The sequence below is a fragment of the Leuresthes tenuis genome, unplaced genomic scaffold, assembly GCF_036924035.1.
Source record: "Leuresthes tenuis unplaced genomic scaffold, fLeuTen1.0.hap1 SCAF_13, whole genome shotgun sequence".
In the NCBI taxonomy this organism is placed as follows: Eukaryota; Metazoa; Chordata; class Actinopteri; order Atheriniformes; family Atherinopsidae; genus Leuresthes; species Leuresthes tenuis.
In genome coordinates this window covers 24,757,205-24,774,887 of record NW_027325367.1, presented here as the reverse complement: position 1 = coordinate 24,774,887, position 17,683 = coordinate 24,757,205, and positions in this window count along the sequence as shown.

The window sequence follows — 17,683 nt, the reverse complement described above, 5'->3', positions numbered from 1 at the left end:
ATACTTGTTTTAAAGCAAACAAGGAATTAGATGGGAAAAATACATGTTTTAACGGGACCCAGACAATATTAAATACTCAGACAGATGGGAGAAGAAGTGTAGTTTTGTAGGAAATCACAAAATTATTACATAGAATTAGTGAAATCAATTTAAGAATGCCTTTCTGAAGAGCTGTTTACCACAGATGAGCAGCTTTGCGACCAAGCACATTGTAGATCGCTTTACTGCCAAAATGATCTAATTTAATGGATTGGTTTAGACATGCATAACAGCATTTTAAGAACAAAGAGAGAAACAAAAAGGGACAACGCTTCATGGTGGAAGGTGATGTATAAATAACTGTGTATATGATGAAGGGGGTGGCAACACCCATTCCGAAATCCCGCCATTCCGACATCCCGCTATTCCGACATCCCACCATTCCGACATACCACCATTCCGACATACCACCATTCCGACATGCAAACGTCCCACCATTCCAACATCCCACCATTGCGACATCCCGCTATTCTGACGTTCAAATGTCCCACCATTCCGACAAGGCTTTCCGTATAAGGAAATGTGTGTTACTCAACAGGTGAGTCCCTTCTTTCTGTTCATGCAATTTATATATATTAATATACACATGTTTATAGACAAGCGTTATTAAAAACACAAAGTCTCGGCAACTGGAGGAGGAGAAGCAGTCCGCGGTGGTTTTCAATCACACACTCCAATGCCACTTGTTTCAACTTCCGAAAATTTAATCCAGGAAAAAAAGCCTTACAAACATGGACCAAAACGGCTCCATAACACGCACAAGAATCCAAAAGAAACGAAAGTTAACTAAAAGAAAGCAAATAAACAGTATGAAGTGGTCAAAATTGGTTTTACGCATGCCTATGTGCGTCTGGCACATGCGTCTTCGGGCTCTCCCACGTTGGTTTGTGGATGAAAGCTATATGTTCAGCTGTAATGTCATGTAAAAACAATCTCTACATGACATTTACTCCCAAGTGTGACCAGTTAGGTCCTTAAGATATCAACAGGCTGTATAAAGCTACAACCGTTGCGGCTGTGTGTTTGTGCCAAATGCGCAAAGCCCATCCGCGCTTCTCAAAATTGGAGTGAGTACTCATAAATCACGTGAATAACATGAATAAACGTTTTTACTGAATTTTGTTGTGTTTTATACGTTCTATGCTGTCATTTCTCTCTTCTCCTATTGGCAAGGCAAGGCAGAGTGCTCGCAACTGTGTCCTGTGCAGTAGCCGTGATATCTGTAATTGCAATTATTACTTTTGCATATGATGACAGCGTGCAAAAGACGCATGGGCTCTGTGGAGAGCTCCGCTCCAGCTGGCTGCTGTGACAGCTCACTGACACTGTATTTCTGCTTAATCAGTTTCAGTCTCGCCAGAGTTACATTAATATCTGTATTTTTATATTTGAAATTCAGGGGATTTTGATAATAGATTATTAAAGTTCGTTTGCGAGGCTTTGGCCTCTGCATGTGCAAAGCTTGTGCGCCAAACTTTAGGGCGTATTTGCGCCGGCATATCATTAGTGCAAAATGTTTTGGGTAAAAAATAGGCTATTAAAAGGAACTGTCGGAATGGCGGTATGTTAAAAAAAACAAAAAACATACCGCCATTCCGACCATAGGAGGAAAAAAGTGTCGGAATGGTGGGACGTTTGATAAAAAATTAAGTGTCGCCATTCCGACAATTGGAGACCCATGTCGGAATGGCGAGATGTCGGAATGGCAGCATGTAACCATGATGAAGGAGAGACCATTTGAGCAGCACAGCCATTTCGCAGCACAGGGACAGCAGTCCAAGTTACAGGATCTCCCACGTGGTATCACCGTTCACATTGTGTCAAGGCATCAAAAGAAGAAAAAATCACCAAACTCAAGGACAAAAAGACAAAGACTCCGGTGAACGAAGACAGAGGACTGACAAACCAGAAATACAAAAGGATTCTCGATATCAAGATCCAGAAGAAGAGGCTAACAATGCCACAAACACTTACGATGCTGGGAATGATGCCAGCAATGAACAGAGAAGAAGATTCAGTGTCATCAATCTGCATTACGTGCCTCTAATGAGGGGGTGAATATAGAATCCTCAACGATTACAACGTCTCTGGGAACTGTGACAACAACAAGGTTTAAACCATTTTGATATATATTGTAACCTATTGGCTAAGGAATAGTGCTGAAAATGAGGTAAATCTAATCCACCACTCTCCTTGGTCTTCTGTAGGGTTTTTAAACTAATACGTGGTGGTTTGTTTTTCCACAGAAATTTGGAGATGCATGAATCTAGTGACTTAAACCAAGTAGCAGATGGTTTTATGGGGATCATTGAGAACAAATAGTTAACTTTTGGTAGTATCATCATGTAACTCTCCCCATAAGTGATATAGGTAAGGACTTCCAACGAGAGATCGTCCTCTACTGTCTTTAATAATTGCACATAATTTAGCTTTGTTAGCCCTGAGAGCCTGGAGGAAATGTTTATGCCTAAATATCTAATATTTCCTGACTGTAAAGTGATCGCAGGTATATTATGGACCCTACAGTTAATGGGCAGAACTGTGGTCTTAGACCAGTTGATAGAGTAGTCAGAAAGTGCTGAGAATTTATTTATGAGTGTGATCGTGTGACTGAGAGACGTCTGTGAGTTCTGAAGGAAAAGTAATACATCATCAGCATAAAGACTTATTTTGTGCTCAATATTTTGGGATTAATTATTCACAAACGGGTAAGAAAAGGTAGTATTGCCAGACCATACATGATCAAAACAGGGAGCGGAGGTGGTTCAGCTGCAAGGTGTGAATGTCTGACTATAGTTTGTAAAAAGCGGGTAAGATAAGGTGCGAATGCCCGACAATGTATGATCAAAAGAGGGAGCGGAGGTTTTCGGCTGCAAGAAGGTCTGAATGTCCACCCAAAATTCCTGAAAAATGGGTAAAAAAAGGGTGCGAATGCCAAACCATACATCATCAAAAGCAGGAGTGGATGTGTTCGGCTACAAGAAGATTTGAATGTACATCAATAATTGCTTTAAAACATGAAAGAAAATTTTCGAATATCAAACCGCACATGATCATAAGCGGGAGAGGAGTTGTTCAGCTGCAAGAAGGTGTGAATGTCCACCCATAATTACTGAAAAATGGGTAAGAAAAGGTGAAAATGCCCAACCATACATCATCAAAAGCAGGAGTGGATGTGTTCGGCTACAAGAAGGTTTGAATGTCCGACCATAGTTTGTAAAAAGCGGGTAAGAAAAGGTTCGAATGCCCGAACATAGACCATCAAAAGAGGGAGCGGAGGTGTTCCGCTGTAAGAAGGTGTAAATGTCCGACCATAGTTGGTAAAAAGCGGGTAAGAAAAGGTTAAAATACCCGACTGTACACAATCAATAGCGGGAGCGGAGTTGTTTGGCTACAAGAAGGTGTGAAAGTCCGACCACGGTTTGTAAAAAGCGGGTAAGAAAAGGTTCGAATGCCCGAATATATACCATCAAAAGTGGAAGTGGATGTGTTCGGCTGCAAGAAGGTGTGAACGTCCGACCAAAGTTTGTAAAAAGCAGTTAAGAAAAGGTTAGAATATCCAACCAAACATAATCAAAAGCGGGAAAAGAGCTGTTCGACTGCAAGTAGGTGTGAATGTCAGATCATAATTTGCAAAAAGCTGATGAGAAAGGGTGAGAATGCCCGGCTATACACCATCAAATGCGGGAGCGGAAGTGTTTGGCTGTGAGTAGGTGTGAATGTCCGACCATAATTGCTGAAAAATGTGTTAGAAGAGACTAGAATGCCGGACAATACATCATCAAATGCGGGAGCGGAGTTGTTCGGCTGTGAGTAGGTGTGAATCTCCGAGCATAGTATGTAAAAAGGGGGTAAGAATAGGTTCGAATGCCCGAACATACACTATCAAAACAGGGAGCTGAGGTGGCTCAGCTGCAAGGTGTGAATGTCTGACTATAGTTTGTAAATAAGGTGCGAATGCCCAACAATGTATAATCAAAAGAGGGAGCGGAGGTTTTCGGCTACAAGAAGGTTTGAATGTCCGACCATAGTTTGTAAAAAGCGGGTAAGAAAAGGTTCAAGCGCCTGACTATACACCATCAAAAGCGGGAGCAGAGGTGTTCCGCTGTAAGACGGTGTGAATGTCCGACCATATTTCGTAAAAAGCGGGTAAGAAAAGGTTAAAATACCCGACTGTACACAATCAATAGCGGGAGAGGAGGTGTACAGCTGCAAGAAGGTGTGAATGTCCACCCATAATTACTGAAAAATGGGTAAGAAAAGGTGCGAATGCCCAACCATACATTATCAAAAGCAGGTGTGAATGTCAGATCATAATTTGCAAAAAGCTGATGAGAAAGGGTGAGAATGCCCGACTATACACCATCAAATGCGGGAGCGGAGTTGTTCGGCTGTGAGTAAGTGTGAATCTCCGACCATAATTGCTGAAAAATGTGTTAGAAAAGGTAAGAATGACGGTCCATACATCATCAAAAGCGGGAGAGGTGGTGTTCGGCTGCAAGTAGGTGTGAATGTCCAGCCATAATTACTAACAAACGGGTAAGAAAAGGTAGTATTGCCAGACCATACATGATCAAAACAGGGAGCGGAGGTGGTTCAGCTGCAAGAAGGTGTGAATGTCCGACTAAAGTTCAAATATATTAACAAAAGCGGGAGGAGAGGTCTTCGGATGAGAGTGGTTGAGAATTTCCAACCATAATCTATAAAATGCGGTGAAAAAAAAGGTGTGATAGAACACTAAAAGGTGGAGCGGAAGTGTTCGGCTGCAAGAAGGTGTGAATGTCCGACTATATTTGGTGAAAAGCAGGTGAAGCAAGGTCTGAATGCCCAACCTTACATCATCAAAAGCGAGATCAGAGGTGTTTGGCTGCAAGAAGGCCATAGTTTGCCAAAAGCGGGTAAGCTGCGAATGACCAACTAAATATCAACAAAAGTGGGGGTGAAGGTCTTCGGATGCAACTGGGTGTGAACATCCCACCATACAAGTATGGTGGAGAGGAAGCTGTGAACAGCCGACCATAGTTTGCAAAAAGCGGGTGAGACAAGGTGCGAATGTCCAACCATACATGATCAAAACAGGGAGCGGAGGTGTTTGGCTGTGACAAGGTGTGAAAGTCCACCCAAAATTAATGAAAAGCGGGCAAAAAGTAAGTTTGAATGCCCAAGCATACATCATCAAAAGAAGGAGTGGATGTGTTCGGCTACAAGAAGGTTTGAATGTCCGAGCATAGTTTGTAAAAAGCGGGTAAGAAAAGGTTCGAATATCCAACCAAACATAATCAAAAGCGGGAGCAGAGCTGTTCGACTGCAAGTAGGTGTGAATGTCCAGCCATAATTACTCACAAACGGGTAAGAAAAGGTAGTATTGCCAGACCATACATGATCAAAACAGGGAGCGGAGGTGGTTTTTTGCAAAAAGGGGTGAATGTCCAACTAAAGTTCAAATATATTAACAAAAGCGGGAGGAGAGGTCTTCGGATTAGAGTGGTTGAAATTTCCAACCATAATCTATAAAATGCGGTGAAAAAAAAGGTGTGAAGGAATGAATTTTATAGCAAAATCCGAAATCATGCATAACTCCGCAAAAGGAACGTATTGCTCAACCAAAGGAATGCTTCTTTCTCATTCAGGGTAATATGAGGAACTTTATGCTTGATACATTTTAGACATGGATAACTATGAAGGACAAAGCAATTTTAACTTGGTTTGAGCAAAGCAATTCATTTTATAGGAAAATCCGAAATCGTGCAGGACTCATGAAAGTAAGCTTATTCTCGGATTCCTGATCCTCCAGTGTTGCTCTTTCCTATACTGCAAAATACAGCCTTGTTCTTTGTTGAAATCGATATAGACATTGATAAATATGAAGGACAAAGCAGTTTCCACTTTGTTTGAGTGAAGGAATTAATTTTATAGCAAAATCCCAAATCAAGCAGAACGTATGAAAATAAGCTTGTTTTCGGATTCCTGATCCTTCAGTGTTGCTATTTCTTCTACTGCAAAATACAATGTTGTTCTTTGTTGAAGTCAATCTAGACATTGATAAATATGAAGGACAAAGCAGTTTTCACTTGGTTTGAGTGAAGGAATTCATTTTATACATAAAATCCCAAATCATGCAGAACGTATGAAAAGAAGCTTATTCTCGTATTCCTGATCCTTCAGTGTTGCTTTTTCTTCTACTGCAAAATACAATGTTGTTCTTTGTTGAAGTCGATCTAGACATTGATAAATATGAAGGACAAAGCAGTTTTAACTTGGTTTGAGTGAAGGAATTCATTTTATACATAAAATCCCAAATCATGCAGAGCATATGAAAATAAGCTTATTCTCGGATTACTGATCCTTCAGTGTTGCTCTTTCTTCTACTGCAAAATCCAGTGTTGTTCTTTGTTGAAGTCAATCTAGACATTGATAAATATGAAGGACAAAGCAGTTTTAACATAGTTTGAGTGAAGGCATTCATTCATAGTAAAATCAATAATCGTGCAGAACTCATGAAAAAAAGCTTATTCTCGGATTCCTAAAACTTTTGATTTGCTCTTTCTTAAATGCAAAGTACAATGTTGTTCTTTGTTGAAGTCGATCTAGACATTGATAAATATGAAGGACAAAGCAGTTTTCACTTGGTTTGAGTGAAGGATTTGCAGCTGAAAACCGGGCTTTCGAGCCTTTTCTTACCCGGTTTTTAGAAATTATGGTTGGACATTCAGACCTTGCAGCCGAAAACCTCCGCTCCCTCTTTTGATCATACATTGTCGGGCATTCGCACCTTATCTTACCCGCTTTTTACAAACTATAGTCAGACATTCACACCTTGCAGCTGAACCACCTCCGCTCCCTGTTTTGATCATGTATGGTCTGGCAATACTACCTTTTCTTACCCGTTTGTGAGTAATTAATCCCAAAATATTGAGCATAAAATAAGTCTTTATGCTGATGATGTATTACTTTTCCTTCAGAACTCACAGACGTCTCTCAGTCACACGATCACACTCATAAATAAATTCTCAGCACTTTCTGACTACTCTATCAACTGGTCTAAGACCACAGTTCTGCCCATTAACTGTAGGGTCCATAATATACCTGCGATCACTTTACAGTCAGGAAATATTAGATATTTAGGCATAAACATGTCCTCCAGGCTCTCAGAGCTAACAAAGCTAAATTATGTGCAATTATTAAAGACAGTAGAGAACGATCTCTCGTTGGAAGTCCTTACCTATATCACTTATGGGGAGAGTTACATCCATTAAAATGATGATACTACCAAAAGTCAACTATTTGTTCTCAATGATCCCCATAAAACCATCTGCTACTTGGTTTAAGTCACTAGATTCATGCATCTCCAAATTTCTGTGGAAAAACAAACCATCACGTATTAGTTTAAAAACCCTACAGAAGACCAAGGACAGTGGTGGATTAGATTTACCTCATTTTCAGCACTATTCCTTAGACAATAGGTTACAATATATATCAAAATGGTTTAAACCTTGTTGTTGTCACAGTTCCCAGAGACGTTGTAATCGTTGAGGATTCTATATTCACCCCCTCATTAGAGGCACGTAATGCAGATTGATGACACTGAATCTTCTTCTCTGTTCATTGCTGGCATCATTCCCAGCATCGTAAGTGTTCGTGGCATTGTTAGCCTCTTCTTCTGGATCTTGATATCGAGAATCCTTTTGTATTTCTGGTTTGTCAGTCCTCTGTCTTCGTTCACCGGAGTCTTTGTCTTTTTGTCCTTGAGTTTGGTGATTTTTTCTTCTTTTGATGCCTTGACACAATGTGACAGGTGATACCACGTGGGAGATCCTGTAACTTGGACTGCTGTCCCTGTGCTGCGAAATGGCTGTGCTGCTCAAATGGTCTCTCCTTCATCATGGTTACATGCTGCCATTCCGACATCTCGCCATTCCGACATGGGTCTCCAATTGTCGGAATGGCGACACTTAATTTTTTATCAAACGTCCCACCATTCCGACACTTTTTTCCTCCTATGGTCGGAATGGCGGTATGTTTTTTGTTTTTTTTAACATACCGCCATTCCGACAGTTCCTTTTAATAGCCTATTTTTTACCCAAAACATTTTGCACTAATGATATGCCGGCGCAAATACGCCCTAAAGTTTGGCGCACAAGCTTTGCACATGCAGAGGCCACAGCCTCGCAAACAAACTTTAATAATCTATTATCAAAATCCCCTGAATTTCAAATATAATAATACAGATATTAATGTAACTCTGGCGAGACTGAAACTGATTAAGCAGAAATACACTGTCAGTGAGCTGTCACAGCAGCCAGCTGGAGCGGAGCTCTCCACAGAGCCCATGCGTCTTTTGCACGCTGTCATCATCCATCCATCCATCCATCATCTGCCGCTTATCCGGGGGTCGGGTCGCGGGGGCAGCAGCTTGAGCAGAGAAACCCAGACGTCTCTGTCCCCGGCCACTTCCTCCAGCTCTTCCGGGGGGACCCCGAGGCGTTCCCAGGCCAGCCGAGAGACATAGTCTCTCCAACGTGTCCTGGGTCTCCCCCAGGGTCTCCTCCCAGTGGGACGTGCCCGGAACACCTCCCCAGGGAGGCGCCCAGGGGGCATCCTAACCAGATGCCCGAGCCACCTCATCTGACTCCTCTCAATGCGGAGGAGCAGCGGTTCTACTCCGAGCCCCTCCCGGATGACTGAGCTTCTCACCCTATCTCTAAGGGAGAGCCCAGACACCCTGCGGAGGAAACCCATTTCGGCCGCTTGTATTCGCGATCTTGTTCTTTCGGTCACTACCCACAACTCGTGACCATAGGTGAGGATGGGAACGTAGATTGACCAGTAAGTAGAGAGCTTCGCCTTCTGGCTCAGCTCCCTCTTCACAACGACGGGTCGGTGCAGAGCCTGCAACACTGCAGGCGCCGCACCGATCCGCCTGTCAATCTCCCGCTCCATTCGTCCGTCACTCGTGAACAAGACCCCGAGATACTTGAACTCCTCCTCTTGGGGAAGGATCTCATTCCCGACCCGGAGAGAGCATTCCACCCTTTTCCGGCTGAGAACCATAGTCTCGGATTTGGAGGTGCTGATTCTCATCCCAGCCGCTTCACACACAGCTGCGAATCACTCCAGTGAGAGCTGAAGGTCACGACCTGACGACGCTAACAGAACCACATCATCTGCAAAAAGCAGAGACCCGATTCTGAGGTCGCCAAATGGGACACCCTCAACGCCCTGGCTCCGCCTAGAAATTCTGTCCATAAAAGTTAGGAACAGAATCGGTGACAAAGGGCAGCCCTGACGGAGTCCAACTCTCACCGGAAACGTATCCGACTTACTGCCGGCAATGCGGACCAAACTCTGGCACCGGTCATACAGAGACCGAACGGCCCCTATCAAGGGGTCCGGCACTCCATATTCCCGGAGCACCCCCCACAGGACTCCACAAGGGACACGGTCGAACGCTTTCTCCAAGTCCACAAAACACATGTAGACTGGTTGGGCGAACTCCCATGCACCCTCCAGGATCCTGCCGAGGGTATAGAGCTGGTCCACTGTTCCACGGCCAGGACGAAAGCCACACTGCATCTCCTGAATCCGAGGCTCGATTATCCGACGGATCCTCCTCTCCAATACCCCCGAATAGACCTTACCAGGGAGGCTGAGGAGTGTGATACCCCTATAGTTGGAACACACCCTCCGGTCCCCCTTTTGAAAGAGGGGGACCACCACCCCAATCTGCCAGTCCAGAGGCACTGTCCCCGATGTCCACGCGATACTGCAGAGGCGTGTCAGCCAAGACAGCCCTACAACATCCAGAGCCTTGAGAAACTCAGGACGGACCTCATCCACCCCCGGGGCCTTGCCACCGAGGAGCTTTTTCACCACCTCGGCAACCTCAGCCCCAGAAATGGGAGGCCCCGTCTCCGAGCTCTCCGACTCTGCCTCTTCCGAGCACGTGTTGGTAGGATTGAGGAGTTCCTCGAAGTACTCCCCCCACCGACTCACAACATCCCTAGTTGAGGTCAGCAAAGCCCCGTCCCCACTGTAAACAGTGTTGACTGTGAGCCGCTTCCCCCCCCCTGAGACGCCGGATGGTGGACCAGAATCTTTTCGAGGCCGTCCGGAAATCGTTCTCCATGGTCTCACCGAACTCCTCCCAGGCCCGAGTTTTTGCCTCAGCAACCGCCGAAGCCGTGGCCCGTCTGGCCCGTCGGTACCTATCAGCTTCTTCCAGGGTCCCACTGGCCAAAAAGGCCCGATAGGACTCCTTCTTCAGCTTGACGGCTTCCCTCACCACTGGTGTCCACCAGCAGGTTCGAGGGTTGCCGCCACGACAGGCACCGACCACCTTACGGCCACAACTCCGACCAGCTGCCTCGGCAATGGAGTCACGGAACATGGCCCATTTGGACTCAATGTCCCCCACCTCAAATATGGTTGAAGCTCTGCCGGAGGTGGGAGTTAAAGCTCCTTCTGACGGGGGATTCTGACAAACGCTCCCAGCAGACCCTCACAATACGTTTGGGCCTGCCAGGTCTGATCGGCATCCTCCCCCACCAGCGGAGCTAACTCACCACCAGGTGGTGATCAGTTGACAGCTCCGCCCCTCTCTTCACCCGAGTGTCCAGGACATACGGCCGCAAGTCCGATGATACAACCACAAAGTCGATCATCGAACTGCGGCCAAGGGTGTCCTGGTGCCAAGTGCACATATGGACACCCTTATGCCTGAACATGGTGTTCGTTATGGACAGTCTATGACTGGCACAGAAGTCCAACAACATAACACCACTCTGATTCAGATGGGGGGGGGGCGTTCCTCCCAATCACACCCCTCCAGGTCTCACTGTCATTGCCCACGTGAGCATTGAAGTCCCCCAGCAGAATGAGGGAGTCTCCGGTAGGAGCATTCTCCAGTGCCTCCCCCAGAGACTCCAAAAAGGGTAGGTACTCTGAACTGCTGTTTGGCGCATAGGCACAAACAACAGTCAGGACTCGTCCCCCCACCCAAAGGCGGAGGGAGGCTACCCTCTCGTTCACTGGGGTAAACCCCAATGTACTGGCACACAGCCGGGGGGCAATAAGTATGCCCACACCTGCTCTGCGCCTCTCACCACGGGCAACTCCAGAGTGGAAGAGAGTCCAACCCCTCTCAAGAGTACTGGTTCCAGATCCCAAGCCGTGCGTCGAGGAGAGTCCGACTATATCTAACGGTCTGATGAAGTTTCAACAATAAACAACAAACTTTGTATTATGAGAAAGAACCAGACTCATTCTTCAGGAATCCGAAAATAAGCTCTATTTTACGAGTTATGCACGAATTCGGATTCTCCTATAAAACGAATTCCTTAACTCAAACCAAGTTAAGACTGCTTTGTCCTTCATATTTATTCATGTCTAATCAAGTTTCAATGATAGACAACGTTGTACTTTGTAGAATGAGAAAGAACTTCTTCAGCAATAAGCATCTCTCGACAAATGACGAAATACAGATTTTGCTATAAAATTAATTGCTATCAGCCTGACTTAAAACTGTTTGTCTTCCTTATTTATCCACTTCAAATCAAGTTTCAACAATTAAAAAAATTTTGTAGTTTGAGAAAGAACAACTTAATCTTGAGCAATCAGTATAAAAAGAGGGTAAGCAAAGGTGCGAATGTCAAACCATACATGATCAAAACAGGGAGCGGAGGTGTTTGACTGAGACAAGGTGTGAATGTCCACCCATAATTAATGAAAAGCGGGCAACAAGTAGGTTCGAATGCCCAACCATACATCATCAAAAGCAGGAGTGGATATGTTCGGCTACAAGAAGGTTTGAACGTCTGACCATAGTTTGTAAAAAGCGGGTAAGAAAAGGTTCGAATGCCCGAACATACACCATCAAAGGAGGGAGCGGAGGTGTTCCGCTGTAAGAAGGTGTGAATGTCCGACCATAGTTGGTAAAAAACGGGTAAGAAAAGGTTAAAATACCCGACTGTACACAATCAGTAGCGGGTGCGGAGTGGTTCGGCTACTAAAAGGTGTGAAAGTCCGACCATGGTTTGTAAAAAGCGGGTAAGAAAAGGTGCGAATGCCCGAAAATGTATGATCAAAAGAGGGAACGGAGGTGTTCGGCTGCAAGAAGGTGTGAATGTACACCCATAATTACTGAAAAATGGGTAAGAAAAGGTGCGAATGCCCAACTATACATAATCAAAAGCAGGAGTGGATGTGTTCGGCTCCAAGAAGGGTTGAATGTCTGACCATAGTTTGTAAAAAGCAGGTAAGAAAAGGATTAACTGCCCGAACATACACCATCAAAAGAGGGAGCGGAGGTGTTCCGCTGTAAGAAGGTGTGAATGTCCGACCATAGTTGGTAAAAAGCGGGTAAGAAAAGGTTAAAATACCCGACTGTACACAATCAATAGCGGGAGCGGAGTTGTTCGGCTACTAAAAGATGTGAATGTCCGACTATGGTTTGTAAAAAGCGGGTAAGAAAAGGTGCTAATGCCCGACAATGTATGATCAAAAGAGGGAGCGGAGGTGTTCGGCTGCAAGAAGGTCTGAATGTCCAACCATAATTTGTAAAAACCGGGAAGGAAAGGCTCGAAAGCCCAACTATACACCATCAAAAGCGGGAGCAGAGTGGTTCAGCTGCAAGAAGGTCTGAATGTCCATCAATAATTGCTTTAAAACATGAAAGAAAATTTTCGAATATCATCCGCACATGATCATAAGAAGGAGAGGAGGTGTTCAGCTGCAAGAAAGTGTGAATGTCCACCCATAAATCCTGAAAAATGGGTAAAAAAAGGTGCGAATGCCCAACCATACATTATCAAAAGCAGGTGTGAATAATCAGATCATAATTTGCAAAAAGCTGATGAGAAAGGGTGAGAATGCCCGACTATACACCATCAAATGCGGGAGCGGAGGTGTTCGGCTCTGAGTAGGTGTGAATGTCCGACAATAATTGCTGAAAAATGTGTTAGAAAAGGAAAGAATGCCGGACCATACATCATCAAAAGCGAGAGAGGTGGTGTTCGGCTGCAAAAAGGTGTAAATGTTCGACTAAAGTTTGTAAAAAGCGGTAAGACATGGTGCGAATGCCTGACAAGGTATGATAAAAAGCAGGAGCGGAGGTGTTCAGCTGCAAGAAGGTCTAAATGTCCATCAATAATTGCTAGAAAACATGAAAGAAAATTTTCGAAAATCAAACCGCACATGATCATAAGTGGGAGAGGAGGTGTTCAGCTGCAAGAAGGTGTGAATGTCCACCCATTATTCCTGACAAATGGGTAAAAAAAAGGTGCGAATGCCCAACCATACATCATCAAAAGCAGGAGTGGATGTGTTCGGCTACAAAAAGGTGTGAACGTCCATCCAAAGTTTGTAAAAAGCAGTTAAGAAAAGGTTTGAATATCCAACCAAACATAATCAAAAGCGGGAGCATAGCTTTTCGACTGCAAGTAGGTGTGAATGTCAGATCATAATTTGCAAAAAGCTGATGAGAAAGGGTGAGAATGTCCGACTGCACACCATCAAATGCGGGAGCGGAGTTGTTCGGCTGTGAGTAGGTGTGAATCTCCGACTGTAATTTCTGAAAAATGTGTTAGAAAAGGTAAGAATGCCGGTCCATACATCATCAAAAGCGAGAGAGGTGGTGTTCGGCTGCAAGTAGGTGTGAATGTCCAGCCATAATTACTCACAAACGGGTAAGAAAAGGTAGTATTGCCAGACCATACATGATCAAAACAGGGAGCGGAGGTGGTTCAGCTGCAAGAAGGTGTGAATGTCCGACTAAAGTTCAAATATATTAACAAAAGCGGGAGGAGAGGTCTTCGGATGAGAGTGGTTGAGAATTTCCAACCATAATCTATAAAATTCGGTGAAAAAAAGGTGTGATAGAACACTAAAAGGTGGAGCGGAAGTGTTCGGCTGCAAGAAGGTGTGAATGTCCGACTATATTTGGTGAAAAGCAGGTGAAGCAAGGTCTGAATGCCCAACCTTACATTATCAAAAGCGAGATCAGAGGTGTTTGGCTGCAAGAAGGCCATAGTTTGCCAAAAGCGGGTAAGCTGCGAATGACCAACTAAATATCAACAAAAGTGGGGGCGGAGGTCTTCGGATGCAACTGGGTGTGAACATCCCACCATACAAGTATGGTGGAGAGGAAGCTGTGAACAGCCGACCATAGTTTGCAAAAAGCGGGTGAGACAAGGTGCGAATGTCCAACCATACATGATCAAAACAGGGAGCGGAGGTGTTTGGCTGTGACAAGGTGTGAATGTCCACCCAAAATTAATGAAAAGCGGGCAAAAAGTAGGTTTGAATGCCCAAGCATACATCATCAAAAGAGGGAGCGGAGGTGTTCGGCTCTGAGTAGGTGTGAATGTCCGACCATAGTTGGTAAAAAGTGGGTAAGAAAAGGTTAAAATACCCGACTGTACACAATCAATAGGGGGAGCGGAGTTGTTCGGCTACAAGAAGGTGTAAAAGTCCAACCATGGTTTGTAAAAAGCTGCTAAGAAAAGGTTCGAATGCCCGAATATATACCATCAAAAGCGGAAGCGGAGGTGTTCGGCTGCAAGAAGGTGTGAACGTCCGACCAAAGTTTGTAAAAAGCAGTTAAGAAAAGGTTCGAATATCCAACCAAACATAATCAAAAGCGGGAGCAGAGCTGTTTGACTGCAAGTAGGTGTGAATGTCCAGCCATAATTACTCACAAACGGGTAAGAAAAGGTAGTATTGCCAGACAATACATGATCAAAACAGGGAGCTGAGGTGGTTCAGCACCAAGGTGTGAATGTCTGACTATAGTTTGTAAAAAGCGGGTAAGATAAGGTGCGAATGCCCGACAATGTATAATCAAAAGAGGGAGCAGAGGTTTTCGGCTACAAGAAGGTTTCAATGTCCGACCATAGTTTGTAAAAAGCGGGTAAGAAAAGGTTCAAATGCCTGACTATACACCATCAAAAGCGGGAGCGGAGATGTTCCGCTGTAAGACGGTGTGAATGTCCGACCATAGTTGGTAAAAAGCGGGTAAGAAAAGGTTAAAATACCCGACTGTACACAATCAATAGCGGGAGCGGAGTTGTTCGGCTACTAAAAGGTGTGAAAGTCCGACCATGGTTTGTAAAAAGCGGGTATGAAAAGGTGCGAATGCCCGAAAATGTATGATCAAAAGAGGGAGCGGAGGTGTTCGGCTGCAAGAAGGTGTGAATGTACACCCATAATTACTGAAAAATGGGTAAGAAAAGGTGCGAATGCCCAACTATACATAATCAAAAGCAGGAGTGGATGTGTTCGGCTCCAAGAAGGGTTGAATGTCTGACCATAGTTTGTAAAAAGCAGGTAAGAAAAGGTTTGACTGCCCGAACATACACCATCAAAAGAGGGAGCAGAGGTGTTCCGCTGTAAGAAGGTGTGAATGTCCGACCATAGTTGGTAAAAAGCGGGTAAGAAAAGGTTAAAATACCCGACTGTACACAATCAATAGCGGGAGCGGAGTTGTTCGGCTACTAAAAGATGTGAAAGTCCGACTATGGTTTGTAAAAAGAGGGTAAGAAAAGGTGCTAATGCCCGACAATGTATGATCAAAAGAGGGAGTGGAGGTTTTCGGTTGTAAGAAGGTCTGAATGTCCAACTATAATTTGTAAAAACCGGGTAAGAAAAGGCTTGAAAGCCCGACTATACACCATCATAAGCGGGAGAGGAGGTGTTCAGCTGCAAGAAGGTGTGAATGTCCACCCATAATTACTGAAAAATGGGTAAGAAAAGGTTCGAATGCCCGAACATACACCATCAAAGGAGGGAGCGGAGGTGTTCCGCTGTAAGAAGGTGTGAATGTCCGACCATAGTTGGTAAAAAGCGGGTAAGAAAAGGTTAAAATACCCGACTGTACACAATCAATAGCGGGAGCGGAGTTGTTCGGCTACAAGAAGGTGTGAAAGTCCAACCATGGTTTGTAAAAAGCTGCTAAGAAAAGGTTCGAATGCCCGAATATATACCATCAAAAGCGGAAGCGGAGGTGTTCGGCTGCAAGAAGGTGTGAACGTCCGACCAAAGTTTGTAAAAAGCAGTTAAGAAAAGGTTCGAATATCCAACCAAACATAATCAAAAGCGGGAGCAGAGCTGTTCGACTGCAAGTAGGTGTGAATGTCCAGCCATAATTACTCACAAACGGGTAAGAAAAGGTAGTATTGCCAGACCATACATGATCAAAACAGGGAGCTGAGGTGGTTCAGCACCAAGGTGTGAATGTCTGACTATAGTTTGTAAAAAGCGGGTAAGCTGCGAATGACCGACTAAATATCAACAAAAGGTCTTCGGATGCAAGTGGGTGTGAATATCCCACCATACAAGTATGGTGGAGAGGAAGCAGTGAACAGCCGACCATAGTTTGCAAAAAGCGGGTGAGACAAGGTGCGAATGTCCAACCATACATGATCAAAACAGGGAGCGGAGGTGTTTGGCTGTGACAAGGTGTGAATGTCCACCCAAAATTAATGAAAAGCGGGCAAAAAGTAGGTTTGAATGCCCAAGCATACATCATCAAAAGAAGGAGTGGATGTGTTCGGCTACAAGAAGGTTTGAATGTCCGACCATAGTTTGTAAAAAACGGGTAAGAAAAGGTTCGAATGCCCAAACATACACCATCAAAAGAGGGAACGGAGGTGTTCCGCTGTAAGAAGGTGTGAATGTCCGACCATAGTTGGTAAAAAGTGGGTAAGAAAAGGTTGAAATACCCGACTGTACACAATCAATAGGGGGAGCGGAGTTGTTCGGCTACAAGAAGGTGTGAAAGTCCAACCATGGTTTGTAAAAAGCTGGTAAGAAAAGGTTCGAATGCCCGAATATATACCATCAAAAGCGGAAGCGGAGGTGTTCGGCTGCAAGAAGGTGTGAACGTCCGACCAAAGTTTGTAAAAAGCAGTTAAGAAAAGGTTCGAATATCCAACCAAACATAATCAAAAACGGGAGCAGAGGTGTTCGACTGCAAGTAGGTGTGAATGTCCGACCAAAGTTGGCAAAAAGCAGTAAAGAAAAGGTTCGAATATCCAAACATAATTAAAAGCGAGAGAGATTGTGTTCAGCTGCAAGTAGGTGTGAATATCCAGCCATAATTACTCACAAACGGGTAAGAAAATGTAGTATTACCAGACCATACATGATCAAAACAGGGAGCGGAGGTGGTTTAGCTGCAAAAAGGGGTGAATGTCCAACTAAAGTTCAAATATATTAACAAAAGCGGGAGGAGAGGTCTTCGGATTAGAGTGGTTGAAATTTCCAAACATAATCTATAAAATGCGGTGAAAAAAAAAGGTGTGAAGGAATGAATTTTATAGCAAAATCTGAAATCATGCATAACTCCGCAAAAGGAACGTATTGCTCAACCAAAGGGATGCTTCTTTCTCATTCAGGGTAATATGAGGAACTTTATGCTTGATACATTTTAGACATGGATAACTATGAAGGACAAAGCAATTTTAACTTGGTTTGAGCAAAGCAATTCATTTTATAGGAAAATCCGAAATCGTGCAGGACTCATGAAAGTATGCTTATTCTCGGATTCCTGATCCACCAGTGTTGCTCTTTCCTATACTGCAAAATACAGCCTTGTTCTTTGTTGAAATCGATATAGACATTGATAAATATGAAGGACAAAGCAGTTTCC